At 43.7% G+C, this 11137-nt stretch overlaps 1 long non-coding RNA gene across 1 annotated transcript in view; it reads left to right on the top strand.

Moving 5' to 3' along the window:
- LOC126491164 (uncharacterized) overlaps positions 1 to 822 on the top strand; it is an 8897-nt gene extending 8075 nt beyond the window's left edge. The window contains exon 3 of the long non-coding RNA XR_007589332.1: positions 725 to 822. This is a non-coding gene — a long non-coding RNA (uncharacterized lncRNA). The remainder of the gene's footprint in view (positions 1 to 724) is intronic.
- Positions 823 to 11137: the final 10315 nt, after the last annotated feature.

Here is an 11137-nt window from a genome sequence, read left to right as displayed (position 1 = left end):
GTGTGTGTGTGTGTGTGTGTGTGGTTTTTCGAGACAAGGTTTCTCTTTGGGTTTGGAGCCTGTCCTGGAACTAGCTCTTGTAGACCAGGCTGGCCTTGAACTCACAGAGCTCTGCCTGCCTCTGCCTCCCAAGTGCTGGATTAAAGGTGTGGGCCAACACTGCCCGGCGATCAGGTTTCTAATGTCAGCCCCCTGCTTTCCTTTCATAGCTCATAGTCAGAATAAAACACATTGTATTAGAATTCATATTCTGATACCCAGAGGCAGCTTGTCTCCTGTATAAGAAGTGATATTTCAAAGCTCTTATGCTGGAGTTTAGAGAATATCTTTTCTATGAAGATGTGGTTTCTCTGATAAACTGTAGGTAGACACACAAATGGATGGAGTTGGAGAGGGTACAGAACTACATAGATATACATACTTGTCTGTAACCAGTGGGTTTGTTGAACATGCCAAGGGAAGCTAGGAGGTATTGGAATGGACTGGCCTCACCAGATAGTGCCAGAACAGTTGAGGAGCCATATAAAGCCGTTAAACTTGTATGATTTTGCTCTTGTCTCTTTTCTTTTCTTTTTTTTTTTCTTTTCTTTTTTCTTCCCTCCCTCCCCTGCCTTCCGAGTGCCAGGATTAAAGGAATGTATCACCATACCTAGCTGAATTCACACTTCCTTGGCTTGGCAGCTACCCCAAGTCCTATGATAACATTCCTGTATTACCTTTCTAGACATCCGGAGGTTCTGCTTCTGCTCAAGTGGTCCATACCCAGCAACGAGCAGTTGGTTCCCCAGCTACTGCCACCACTGATCTGGTGTCCATGACAACTGTTATTGTTATTCTTAAAAAACGATTACCGCGGTGGGTTGGCGGAGCCCGCCATGAGAAAGCCACTACAGGAGGGCACGCTTCCTTGGCCCATGGTGGCGGCAGGTAACAGACACGTAAACGCAGGAAATAGCCATAAGTATTTATTAAGGAAGAGGGAGAAAGAAAGACAGAGAAAAGAGATAAAAGGAGAGAGGAGAGATAAAAGAAGAGAGAGACAGAGAAAATGCGTGCACATGCCGAGGAAGCAGAGAGAGGTCCCAAGATGGCGATGGGCGGGTCAGAGGTTATGGGAGTGGGCGTGGCTAGGGCAGGAACCAAAAGAACAACAACAACAACTCAAGGTGTTCGGGCAGTCACTGGGCAGTCACTTCCGTGACAGCCTCAGCTGTGGCCACTGCCAACCTGACTCCAGTGCAGACCCCAACCCGGTCTTCAGTGACCCAAGTGTCCCAAGGTGAGAGGCTTGGTGTTTCCCTGAGCTAGTATCTGCTATTAAAGCTTCAGCTTGCAGGTATTATCCAGGACTGCTGAGGATGCCATGGTCTAACAAGTCAACCTCTTTATAGCCACAGGAGTTCAGCTACCTGGAAAAACCATCACTCCTGCTGCCCACTTCCAGCTTCTTAGGCAGCAACAGCAGCAGCAGCAGCAACAACAACAACAGCAGCAGCAGACCTCCCAGGTTCAAGTTTCACAGCTCCAGGGCCAGGCCCAGTCTCCTGCACAGATCAAAGCTATGGGCAAGCTGGCATCGGTGAGCATATCCTTCACCATAACATCACAGGCATATCTGACTTGTCTGTAGTTCAGAGCCTGTTTTACAAAAATCTATCATTGTCTTTAGGTAGAGAGCCTGCTTTTTTGTATTTAACACAATTTTTCATCTAGTAAGCATGACTCATTCTTCTAAGAAGCATTAGGAAACCTTAGCTTCCTGCCAGCAGGTACATCTCCAAGCATTGTATTACTGCAGCTCATTTTCCAGAGAACTAAAAAGCTTGTCTGCACCTTTCTGGGAGGGTAGTGTGAAGATGATCCCTCAGTGCTCCTCTTCTGGAGTAGCTAGGTCAAAGTATGCTTTCCTTTGCTGCTTGTTTGAAAATTGATGTTTCCCGTTTTGCCAGTCCGTTGTCTTGCTGTCTTTGGTGCTAGTGTGTTTACTTTAGAATGGAATTGTTACGTCCTTGCAACAAATGCAGCATTAAAAGGAACCAGAAAAACAGATGCAATGTGAGTAGACTGATTGCTGGGTCTGCCATTGTGAGCTGCTGATCAGAAGCTTGACTCACTAAAGCTGACATGAGGCCACCTCTGTGAAGCTTGGGAAGGACACAGAGATGAGTCAGTGGACCCGTGTGTCTTTTGTCAGTATTCTATTGGGACCTCCAGAGTGTGTTTCGTTCTCTTTGAGAGGTGGTGGTAAGATACCTCAGATGAAAACTACCTAGCTGTCTGTGGCTACTACACATACCTTAAATCATTTGAAATGCTACAAATTATGACATTCAGTTCCTCATTCAGAGATTATGTTTTAGGGCTCCAAAGCCCCCCAAGGATGTGGCTGCTGAATTATACAGCACCTTTTCTTCCAGTAAACCAGAGTAATTGTTCTCACTACTTTAAGGCCAGCAGGGGAAAATTGTCTGATCGCATTGAGATTGCTCCAGTCAGCATTTCTCACCCAGCCCAGCTGCAGGAGTCCTGCTCACCCTCTTGTTCCTTTGTTTTTGTTTGTTTGTTTTTTTAACCCACATTCTCCTAATTCAGTTTCAAATCCATTGTAATTTCTGATATATCCAGAGAGATCTGATAGTTATGAACAGCTCATACATTTGTGGGAAGGGGGTGGGATGTCTTTTTTGTTTTTGTTTTTTGAACTAGTGTCTTGATAACTTCTGTTTTTGAGTCAGGTAATATCACATAACTGATGTTGGCCTTGAAGACCTGGTCCTTCCCTCTTTACTTCCATTGTGCTATTAATTGTAAACTTGAGTAATCATGCCCAGCTCATTATCTTGTTATCTTCATAAGGTTTATTGCCAAGTTATTACTATTGATGGAGTGTGGTTACAAAGTCATTATTCTTTATTTAAACTGACTCATGAGAAATAAGAACTTGGAAACCTTGCTGTGACCTTAGTGATCTGTCAGAGTTGCTGTCCCCACTTCTGTGAAGTGCTGATTTTTTTTTCTTTTTTTGTTTGTTTTTTTGAGACAGGGTTTCTCTGTAGCTTTTGGAGCCTGTCCTGGAACTAGCTTTTGTAGACCAGGCTGGCTTCAAACTGCCTCCCGAGTGCTGGGATTAAAGGTGTGCACCACCACCGCCCGGTGAGGTTCTCATTTTCATTCAGTACACAGTTGTTTTGGGGGATGGTTTACATTCTGTACATGTAACGATAAGGGGGGCTTATGGTTGGTGCAAGCGGAGAACATACCTTATTTGGGTTTCAGGAACATATCATCAAGATGCAGAAACAGAAGATGCAGCTGCCACCACAGCCCCCACCACCGCAGGCCAAGCAAGGTCCCCCACAGCAGCCGGCACAAGTGCAAGTGCAGACACCACAGCCCCCACAGCAGCAACAGAGTCCTCAGCTTACCACAGTCACAGCCCCACGGCCTGGAGATTTGCTCACGGGCACCACTGTGTCCAACTTCCAGGTGGCCTGGCTTGTAAGTTCCAGTTTATATATTTATCGTCCAAATACCATCTTTGCATTTACTGAAAGTTTTTTGGGTTTGTTTTTTAAATTGTGGCAGGGAGTGCACATGCCATAGCATGTGTGGTGAGGTTGAACAACTTTGTAGAGTTGGTGGTCTTCTTCCATTGTTACATGAGTTACAGAGATTAAACTCTGATTTCTAGGCTTGTACAACAAGCACCTTAACCTGCTGAACCGTCTCAGCAGACACCTGCATTTCAGCCAGGCTTCTGTTGCCTGCTCAGGATCATGTTAGGTCTTGTGGCAGACTTAGATTCGAAGCAGAAGATTTGGTCCTTACAGAGGATGATTAGATACTAGACTTTTGGCAAGTTGTGCCAGCACTACTTACAGAACCAGCAGAGTGTCACCAGGCCTGTTAGGGACTGAATGGTTGGGGATAACAGAAGGTGAATAGTGAGGGGTAGGCACAGCTTACTGACTGTCCTCTTCTTTGCAGAGGAAGGGTAGGGGCAATCTCAGTATGGCTAGAACACAGAACAGCTGATGTCGCAGGCACCCCAGTTTCCATGGCCAGCTAAATAGTGACCACTTGGCAGCAGGGAGAGCCTTTGAGGGTTTGAAGGAAGGAACATAGCAAGATAGTGATGTCTGAGGATATGCACACACTGTGGTCAATGTGCTGTGGATCTTCTGTGTCACAACAGCCAGTGATGAGTGCCTGTTGGAGGCTTGCCCACCAGTGCTTCCCTAGGAGCTCTGTACCAGTTTCCTGGTGTTTTGTATTATGAGCTATCTTTAACAGGTGAAGGAACTGTGGCACATGGGCTAATTACCTGCTCAGATCCTTTACTTGGCAACTGTAGCTTGTGCTAGGACTGGAGTCCCAGGTACTTGAGCTCCGCTCTGTGTATAGGTCTTAGTGAGAAGCCCCCTCCACCAAAGAGGGAGTCTGAGGGTAACTTACTTAAAAAAAAAAACAAAAAACAAAAAATGCAAGCCTGTTGTGACTGCGTTTACAAACTGAGTCAGGAGAGTGGTAACAGCTAGTAGATAGGAGCTTAATGGGCTGTTGCAGAGTAGATTGTAATTAGGCCACAAACCTTACATGCTAATTAATACAATAGTACTCGACTCCTACAGAAATAGTGGGGCTGTTTACAAAGCTTTTGTCAGTGGTAACGAGATCAAATGACTAAATGTTCATTAAATGGACCTAAAAGGTGGGTTAGCAACTGGGTTCGTTACTTTTGTTTATCATGGAGGGAAGTTGTGGCAGTGTGAAAGAGGAGACAGGTGACGTTGCCTCTACACTCAGGAAGCAGAGGCAAATGCCGATGCTTGTCAGACTTTGCTGCTCCTTTTGCCTGTACAGTCTGGGCTCCCAGTTCACATTGAGGTGGGTCTTCCCCTCTGTCTACAGCCTCTTTACATACTTTCCCAGAGAGTTGTCTCCTGGGCAGTTCTAAATCCAGTCAGGTTGACAATGAAGGTTAACCTTTCATCAGGCAACTTGGAGAGTGCCAGCTGTCAAGGGAAGAGGCAACAGAACCCGGTGATTCATTCTACTGTTGCATTTTTGCACTGATAGATGCTTAGCAGGCTGAATGTTAGTTTCAATCCCATGTCTGTGGGCACGTTAGGACTGTGGGTAGCTTTTCCTTTCTAGGTTTCTTTTTATTTTTATTTGTGTTTGATAATTGACTCATTTTTCATTTGCCTTTTGTAAAATGTAATTTAGGGAGAAGAATGCTTGTGGAAAATTGTAGAATTGGGTTGCCTTGATTGTATTTTCAGTTAGGCAGTTATGGCAGTGATCTTGGAGAGAAGGGTGTGGTGGAAGAGTGATGTGGGGGAGAGTAAGTGGCACAGAATGAGGAGCAGAAATGAGTGTTTGGAATCTTAAGAACACCAGAACATGGCAGTGGGGCAGACAAGCACAAAAGTCTTGTACAGATTCTGTCTGCATGTGTCTGTTAGTGACAAGCAAAAGTCCTGGGAGATTTTCCTTTAGTGTCACTGCCCCCTCTCCTCTATCTGTGTAATTCTCTTGGCCTCTGGTTTTGTATATGTGATGGATGGAGATAGAGACAGAGACCCACACTGGAGCACTGGACTGAGCTCCCAAGGTCCCAGTGAGGAGCGGATGGAGGGAGAACACAAGCAGCCTTGAAGACAGGAGTTGTATTGTTTGAGTATTCTTCCCTGTCATGTCCATCCCACTTTTTGTGTACTGTGTGGGCAGGAATGTGACAATACATCCTGAAGCCCACCTAGAACTCACTTTTGAGCTCATACTGTGAAACTTGGGATAAAAGTAGCAATTAAGTGTTGAAAAACCAGAAGAGGTTTAATATTTTCTGAACCACAAACCTGTCCTACAAGCAAAAACCCTTTTGCTTTAGTGTGTTTTGGCTTAGTGTGTGCTGTGTTAGGGGAAGAATAGCCCTTGGGAGGTTCCTGGGTACCTGGCTCCTGATGTGGGAATGTCATATATCAATCTGTTGATTTCATTGGTTAAGCAATAAAGAAACTGCTTGGCCCTGATAGGTAAAAACATAGGTGGGAGGAGTAAACAGAACAGAATGCTGGGAGGAAGAGGAAGTGAGGTAAGACTCCTCAGACAGACTCCATAGCTCCTCTCTGGGACACACGCGACGAAGCTCTGACCCAGGATGGATGTAGGCTAGAATCTTCCAGGTAAGTGTACCTTGGGGTGCTTACACACATTATTAGAAATGGGCTAATCCAGGTGCGAGAGTTAGCCAAGAAGGGGCTAGATATAATGGGCCAAGCAGTGCTTAAATGAATACAGTTTGTGTGTTGTTATTTCGGGGCATAAGCTAGCCAGGCGGCCGGGGTGCTGGGACACTGCCCCGCCGCTCCTTATTTCAACAAATGGCACCCAGACGTGTGGACAACTGAATCCACAGAAAGCCTGAGACAGCTTGGGGAGTAATTCTAGAACAAAATGACAGCGCTGTACATGGTTTTTTGGTAGCAGCACTCTCTCGGGTCTACTCTGCTTGCTAGAGGCAAGCAAGTGCTCTCATCTAAGAGAGGCTTCTTGACTCAGCTTTAGCTGCAAAACCCTGCAGCTCATTAAGAGGTCCTGCCACAAAACACTTAAATGGTGTTGACGAAAAGCTGAATGCATGCTTTTCGGTTTTCAGTCGTAGCAGAAAAAAAGCTGACCCATTTTAAAATGCCAGCTTTCTGGGCCGTCCTGCCAGGGCAAACTCTGACTGAGGCAGGAGGGCCAACTACAGAGAGAGGACTTGAGTGTTGTCTGTTGTAGCTCGCTGGCTGGCAGGGACCTTGAAACACCATAGAGTTGTGGCTATAAACATGGCTACAGCCTGTATATCAGCCATGAGGCTGGAAAGCTAAGGAATGGACTGGATCTAGCTGGCAAAGCCACAGCTTTAATCCTACCCATATTGCTCAGTAATTTAAAGGCTTGTGTGGTCAGAAAAAGAGAGATACAGTAAAAAGAGATTCAGACAAAGAAAATTTCTAAATGATTTAGTGTGTTAAAATTATATGCAAGCTAAAAGTTAAAAGTTCTTAAAAGTAAAAAAAGGAAGAAAGAGGGTAGTTGGGTGTGGTAGTACACACCTTTAATCCCAACACTTGGGAGGCAGAGGGAGATTGACCTCTGTGACTTCAAGGTGTGGTAGCACACACCTTTAATCCTGATGTGGGAGTGGTTTCTTACTAATAAAGAAACTGCCTAGGCCCATTTGATAGGCACACCCTTAGGTAGGTGATGGAGGAAGGACATTGGTTAATTATAATAAAGAAACTGCCTTGGCCCATTTTATTGGTTAGAACATAGGTGGGTGGAGTAAACAGAAGAGAATGCTGGGAGAAAGAAGCTGAATCAAGGAGTCACCATGATTCTCCCATGCCAGACAGATGCAGGTTAAGATCCTCCCTGGTAAGCCACCTCATGGGCTACACAGAATATTAGAAATGGGTTAGATTAATATGTAAGAGCTAGCCAATAAGAAACTGGAACTAGCCAGGCCAGGCAGTGTTTAAAAGAATACAGTTTCCGTGTAATTATTTCGGACATAAGCTAGCCATGCCCACAATGACCTTGAATACCTCTGGAAACAAAGTCCCAGTCTGTCAGAGGACCCTGGGCACACTGAAGCTCAAGCACAGTTCCTGCACTGATCTCGAGGCTGGAATCCTGTTCTGGGTGCTTTCTGGTTCCTCAGAAACTAGAGGCACTTTGCTGCCCTCGAGAAGCCAGTGCTTTCTGGTCTTGCTGGAGCCAAAGGCCCGAATGCCCAGTGTGCACTTTTTAAGGATCTGCTATATACAATTTTTGTTCTCACAAGTGTCAATGTTTCTATTTTTCCATTCTGACCAAAATTCCACTCTGCTTTTCTGATAGTAGGTGTCTGATTGGGTGTGAAATAGCATACCATGGTTCAGATTTGCATTGATTAGTAGTGGAGTCATTACTAATTACTAGCTTTTGTTGGCTGTATACATTCTTTGGGAGAATGTCCATTCATCGATACATTGCCTGTAGCAATATAGTCACTACTAGTTTTGGTTGGCTATATAAATTCTTTGGAAAGGTATATGTTCATCTATACATTGCCTGTTTTTTTTTAAATTTAGTCTTGTTAAAAGATCTGTTTTTTGCATATAAATTCCTTGTCAAATACGTGACCTGCAGATTCTGTCATTATTTGACCTTGTAGATAGTGTCACTTGATGTGTTGTGCTGCTCGGGTGAAACCCAGGGTCTTGAGCATTGCAGGCAAACATCCTACCACTGTACTGTACCCCTAGTTCAGAAGGATTTAGTTCTCACGAAGTTATTCCCTTTTCTTTCCAGAGTTTTGGTTTCAAGTTTTATGGTTAGGTATTTTAACACATTTTGAGTGAATTTTTATAAAGTTTTCTACATAGATATCAGATTTCCTCAGCATTGTTTTTTCAAAGACTGTCCCCATTTTCCGACTGAATGGTCTCAGCCCTTGAATATCATTTGACCATGATATTATATAAGGGTTTATTTCTGTTTGGTCTGTTTCTAACTATATGCCAGCACTATACTATCCTGACCAGTTAGTTTTGTTCTGGGGATGAATTCAGGGCTTTAGTCACCTTACCACTCTTTCTGTCTCACCTCTAGCCCTAGTAGGAAGGTAGGAAGTTTTAAAATCTGAGTGTGTAAGACCATCGACTATATTAACCGTTTAGTGTTCCCAGAGATCCCATCTCCATGTGATGATGGATTCTTCTCTTTAAAATACATTCTTGGATTTTGAAGGGGATCACATTGAGTCTGGAGGTTGCTTTGAGAAGTATTGGCATATATAATGGTTTGAATGAAAAATGTCTCTTATTGACTCAGATAGTTGAGCACCTGGTCCCCAGATGGTGGTACCACTTGGGAAGGTTATGGGAAGTGCAGTTTTGCTGGACAAAGTATACTACTGCAGTGTGGAGTTCATAGCCCCATCCCACTTCCAGTTCACCCGCTTGCTTTGTGTTTGTGGTCAGAGATGTGATCTCAGTTTCCCACTCCAGCCCCCTGCCGCCATTTCTCCACAACTATTTCAGCTGAGGAATCAGAAGCCAAAATAAGCTCTTTCTCTAAGTTGCACTGGTCCTGGTGTTTTACCATAGCAACAGAATCTTACCAATCCACAACATGGGCATCTCTCCATTTATTAGCACCTTTATTTTAGCAACACTTTATAGTTTGCAGTGCACAAGCCTTTTCCTCCATTGCCAAGCTTATTCCTATTTTGTTAATTTTGAAATTATTTTACCACCAATTTGAATGCCTTTTTTTATTTAATTGTTCTGGCTAGACCGTCCAGTCTAAGCGGACATCCTTGTCATGTGTTTGGGTGGTATCCATTTTTATTTCCTTGTTCTTTACAATATATTTGCCTGTTGACCTGCAGTCAGGATTTCAGTGCAGTATTTCAGGATTTCCAAGTTCCCTCTAAGCAATGCTTAGACTAAAGGTGTGCTCCACCACTGCCCTGCTTTCTCTGCTTTCTTTATGGGAGCTGTGGATTCTGATTCTGAGCCAGCTGAGGCTACAAAGCAAGACCCTGTATAAAGTGGAGAGCACTGGGAAGATGGTTTGGTGAGACAGCATGCAGTCCTGTCTCAGCTCCCTTGTCCTTAGAATGCCCCTGCGTCTCCTGTAACACTTCTCTATTGGTAGTATCTACAGGCAAGCACTGACAGGCCGTAGTAGTTCTTTAGGGACTACCATACACTAGATGCTTTGTAGTGTGTCCTGAGCTTGCGTGAAGTCAGCACTGAGACCTAGGAGAGTGGTGTCTGCTTCCCAGGGGAGGTGTGGGCACATGTGGTGTGAACTAGAGTGCGCAGGCACTTGGAGGATGAGTGAGGTGGCCTTCTTGGAAGAACCTGGGCAATTTGAGTCCAGAGACATATAACCAAGGAGAGGGTTTAAGGAGAAAATAATTTTCTCTGAATTATGATGCTTTGAAATTTGGATCTAAGGACATGATGCTTTGGAAAGGAGTTTCTTGTTTAGTTTTCACAGAGGATGAGACCCTGTTCATTTCTTCTATTCCGATATGGTATGTATGATGGACCACGCCCTCCTGAAGCGTTGCTGTAAACATCTTAAGAAAATTGCTTCGCTCAACTGCCAACTGAGATGAAACTAGCACACAGGTTATACCATGAAAGACCTAATTAACGACGCCCCCATTCAGCAGGAAGCAGTTTGGAAAGAAATAACTGTGCCCATGTTCCCAAATATGGTTTATAAACGTTCTTTTACATTTAAAGGGGGATATGATATAGATATGAATAATTTGCATTGGTATGGATTTTAAGGTGAATTTTGTCATATGTATATGCATATTTCTAATCTTGATTAAGGTATTGTGATTGTGTAGTTCATTTAAAATGTAATGTATGATAGGAAATATAGGTTGCTAATGGATAATCATCAATAATAGTCAAGCTTGTAGTCATGTTAGGTTTTCTAGATATATATATATTTTAGTTAGATAGGCATTCTTCATATCTTCCAAAGACTGCAGAATATGGCATTTAAAATATTTTAATAACTTAGGGCTTTTCATGACAATGAGACACTCTGCTCCTGGCAGCACCAATCTACTCCAAGAGGAAGATGGGCATCGAAGAGGATCCTTATGGAGTCTGATAGCCATTTGGGTAAGAAAACTGCTCTTGCCTGGACTATTGCATAAACTGGACACAGAGAACCCGCAGAGAGAGGACTGCTGAACTTGCCTAAAGGAGAGATGATCTTTTGTGGTTCCTGATTCATGAAAGAGTCTGCATGACATTCTTCAGGACAAGCAGATAGTGACTGCCTTTGAAATTTCCTGCTTTGTGGAAATGTCTGCTGGAAACTATGGGCCTGTAGGCCGAAGATGGATGCCCCAATGGTACAGAGGAACTTTGGGTGACTGTCCAGGCAGCAAGATGTCTCTGTCATTTCTATAGTTTGGAAGTTGCTTTTTTCTTGTTTGCTTAGGTAATATTGTATCTTTCTGGAGTCTTTGATGGAGTTAAGAATAGTTAGTTATACTTTTCCTTAGTTATGATAAAGATTATTGTAATTTTTACTTGATAACTGTTTTGTTATATGTAATTTTGCT

The sequence above is a fragment of the Alexandromys fortis genome, unplaced genomic scaffold (genome assembly GCF_014885135.2).
Source record: "Alexandromys fortis isolate MF-2015 unplaced genomic scaffold, M_Fortis_MF-2015_v1.1 scaffold_245, whole genome shotgun sequence".
NCBI classification, from domain to species: domain Eukaryota; kingdom Metazoa; phylum Chordata; class Mammalia; order Rodentia; family Cricetidae; genus Alexandromys; species Alexandromys fortis.
This window is presented reverse-complemented; position numbering and strand designations above follow the sequence as displayed.